The sequence below is a fragment of the Tachyglossus aculeatus genome, chromosome 3, assembly GCF_015852505.1.
Source record: "Tachyglossus aculeatus isolate mTacAcu1 chromosome 3, mTacAcu1.pri, whole genome shotgun sequence".
Lineage (NCBI taxonomy): Eukaryota > Metazoa > Chordata > Mammalia > Monotremata > Tachyglossidae > Tachyglossus > Tachyglossus aculeatus.
This window is the reverse complement of record NC_052068.1, coordinates 106,969,440-106,973,142: the sequence shown is the minus strand read 5'-3', so window position 1 is coordinate 106,973,142 and position 3,703 is coordinate 106,969,440.

Here is a 3,703-nt window from a genome sequence, read left to right as displayed (position 1 = left end):
CGTTTCTTTATTGATTGCTCTAAGCCTTAGGGTCTGTAGACTTTGAGACCTTTGATATTCATCCCACTCCCAGTCGCACAGCACTTTGTCCATAACCTTAAACTGTGCTGCTTCCCGTATCTCTAATTTATTTTAATGCTTGTCTCTCCTACTAGTCTATAAACCCCTTCAGGGAAGGGATCATGCCTACCAGCTCTATTGTATTGTGCTATTCCCAGTGCGTAGTTCAGCACGCTACACTAAAAAGCACTTAATAACTACAACTGATTGAGATATGATTCCTGGAAGAATCCAGATATATTTCCATGCCATTGAGTCAGCAGGTATTCACTGCACCGTCCCACAAGGTCATCCACTGCCCTTCACTGACAGGGATCATGGTAAAGAGTAGACCTACTCTCAAAATCTACACCCTCCCCCAGAGCTTCTGACCCCATCTGCTACCATTCACTTGCAAGTGGCTTCCTCTACATTCCTCTAAACGTGCTCTCATATCCCCTACCTTAAAAAAACCCTCTTTGTCCTCACAACTACCACCAGCCTTTGTCCGATCTTCCTCCTACCATTCCTTTCCAAACTCCTTGAGCAGGTTGTCTGCTTCTTCTCCTCCAATTCTGTCCTGGATTCATTCCAATCTGGTTTCTGCCCCTTTTTCTTCCCCTGAAACTGTCACCAGTTTTTTCTTTTGCCCAATCCAACGTCCTCCATCCTATTCATCCTTGACAACTCAGCTGCCCTCAAGACTATCGACCACCCCCTTCTTGTGGAGACATTACCCCACCTCGGGTTCACTGGCACTGTCCTCTCCTAGCTTTCCACCCCTTTGCGATCTCTTTCACAGGCTCCTCTGCCTCCCACCCTCTAAATGTGGGAGTCCCTCAAGGTTTCGGTTCAGAACGCCTTTTATTGTACAGATACACTCACTCCCTTGGACCATTCATTTGCTCCCATGACTTCAAGTACCTTCTCTACATTGATGATTCCCTAATTTCCCTCTTCAGCCCTGATTCTCTCCTTCTCAGCAATCTCATATTTACTCTTGCCTTCAGGACATTTCTATTTGGATTTCCTGTTGTCAACTCAAAGTTAATAAGCTCAAAACAGAACTCCTCATCTTCTGCCCCAGACTCTGTTCTCCCCGTCTTGAGGATCACTGAAGACAACACCACTATCCTTCCTGTCTCACAAATGTGTACTCTTGCCATTATCATCGATATCTTTCTCATTTAACCCACATATTCAATGTCACCAAATCCTGTTGGTTTTACCTTCACAGCACCACTGAAACCCATTTTCAACACTCCATCCAAAGTGCTGCTATGTTGATCCAAGTACTTATCGTAGTCTGTTGCTGCTATGTTGATCCAAGTACTTATTGTAGTCTGCCTTGATGACTGCAGCAGCCTCCCGGCTGACCTTGCTGCCTCCTGTCTTTCCCAGTCCAGTTCAGACTTTGCTGACCGAATCATTTTTCTAGAAAACTGTTCAGTCCACATCTCCCCACTCCGCAGGAACCTCCAGTGGTTTTCCATGAACCTCTGCTTCAAATAGAAACTTTTACCATTGGCTTTACCGCACTCAATCACCTTGCCCCCTCCTACTATTCCTCCCAGATTTCATACTACAACCCAGCCTTCACATTTCACTCCTCTAATCTCAACCTACTCACTGCACCTCAATCTCACATACCTCACTGCCAACCTCTCACCCACATCATACCTCTGACCTGGAGTGCCCTTACTCTTCATATCTGAACAGAACATCATCCTCCCCACCTTCAAAGTCTTATTGCAAGCACATCTCCTCCAAGAGGTCTTCCTTAATTAAGCCTTCATTTCATCTTCTCCCACTCCCTCTGCATTACCTTTGCACTTGTATTTGTACCCTCTCTTCCCCTCCCCCATCAGCCCCGCAGCACGCATGTACTTATCTGTAATTTAATTATTTCTGTAAATGTCCATCTCCCTCTCTAGACTGTAACCTCGTTGTAAGCTGGGGATGTGTCTGTTTATTATTATATTGTACTCTACCAAGTGATTAGTGCAGTCCTTTTCACACAGTAAGTGTTTAATAAACATTTAATAAATAAATATTATTAAATCAATTATTGATTAACTGATTGATTGGTCTCTCCAGTCCTCAAAAATCTCCAGTGTTTGCCCATCCACTTCCACATCGAATAGAAATGCCTTGCTCTCACCTTTTAAATTCTCAATCGGCCCAGCCCTTCATATCTTATATGGCTGATTACCCAATACAACCCAGGCCACACACATCACTACTCTAATGCAAACCTACTCATTATACCTCTATCTTGTCTACCTCACCTCTGACCAGTTGCCTACACCCTGCCTCTAGCATGGGACTCTTTCCTATTCACATCTGGTAGGCTCTCTCCCTATCTTCAAAGCCTTATAAGAATCATATCTCTTCCAAGAGGCCTTCCCCTCTCAAGCCCTTATTTCCCCTACTGAGGACCAGAGGGTGGTCTCTCCCCACATCTTATTGATACCTTGTGTTTAGCTCAGCATTTAGTATCATCTTTGGACTGAGTGCTTGATCAACCCAATACATTTCAGGAGGAACTCACTGACCTGGCATGGGTTCGTGCTTAATTGCCCCTGCTGCTCTCCTTATCCTGTGGGTCTGCACATCATCTACCACATCTTGTGGAGGTTTGCTAACTGTAAAACAAATTTCATTTTAAGCACCATAGATTCTCTCCTGGGGCTGGACTGTTCTGTGACTGGCACAGACTTGTCCACTGCAAAGTCCCAGAAGTGGGGGCTGTACAAATACCAAAGGGTCCCCAGATTTAAGGCCTGGGCCAATGCAGCAGGCCACCTGGTTTCAGAGATGGGACTATTCGTAGGGCACAACCAGGGAGGAATTGGTTCTGCCTTCTCCTCAGTCTCAGATTGACCACGGTAACGTGATACTTCAGCACCTTGAAAGCAGTCCAGTGGACACAAGCATGACAAAAGCATCGCAGAGAGGGACCATGAGTCTTCCCTGTGATACTGAAATCAATCAATCAATCAATCGTATTTATTGAGCGCTTACTGTTTGCAGAGCACTGCAATAAGCGCTTGGGAAGTACAAGGTGGCAACATATAGAGACAGTCCCTACCCAACAGTGGGCTCACAGTCTAAAAGGGGGAGACAGAGAAGAAAACCAAACATACTAACAAAATAAACTAAATAGAATAGATATGTACAAGTAAAATAAATAAATAAATAAATAGAGTAATAAATATGTACAAACATATGTACATATATACAGGTGCTGTGGGGAAGGGAAGGAGGAAAGATGGCGGATGGAGGGGGGACGAGGGGGAGAGGAAGGAAGGGGCTCAGTCTGGGAAGGCCTCCTGGAGGAGGTGAGCTCTCAGTAAGGCCTTGAAGGGAGGAAGAGAGCTAGCATGGTGGATGGGCAGAGGGAGGGCATTCCAGGCCCGGGGGATGACGTGGGCCGGGGGTCGATGGCGGGACAGGCGAGAACGAGGCACGGTGAGGAGATTAGCGGCAGAGGAGCGGAGGGTGTAGGGTGTGTTGTAGAAGGAGAGAAGGGAGGTGAGGTAGGAGGGGGCGAGGTGATGGAGAGCCTTGAAGCCCAGGGTGAGGAGTTTCTGCCTGATGCGCAGATTGATTGGTAGCCACTAGAGATTTTTGAGGAGGGGAGTAACATTCCCAGAGCGTTTCT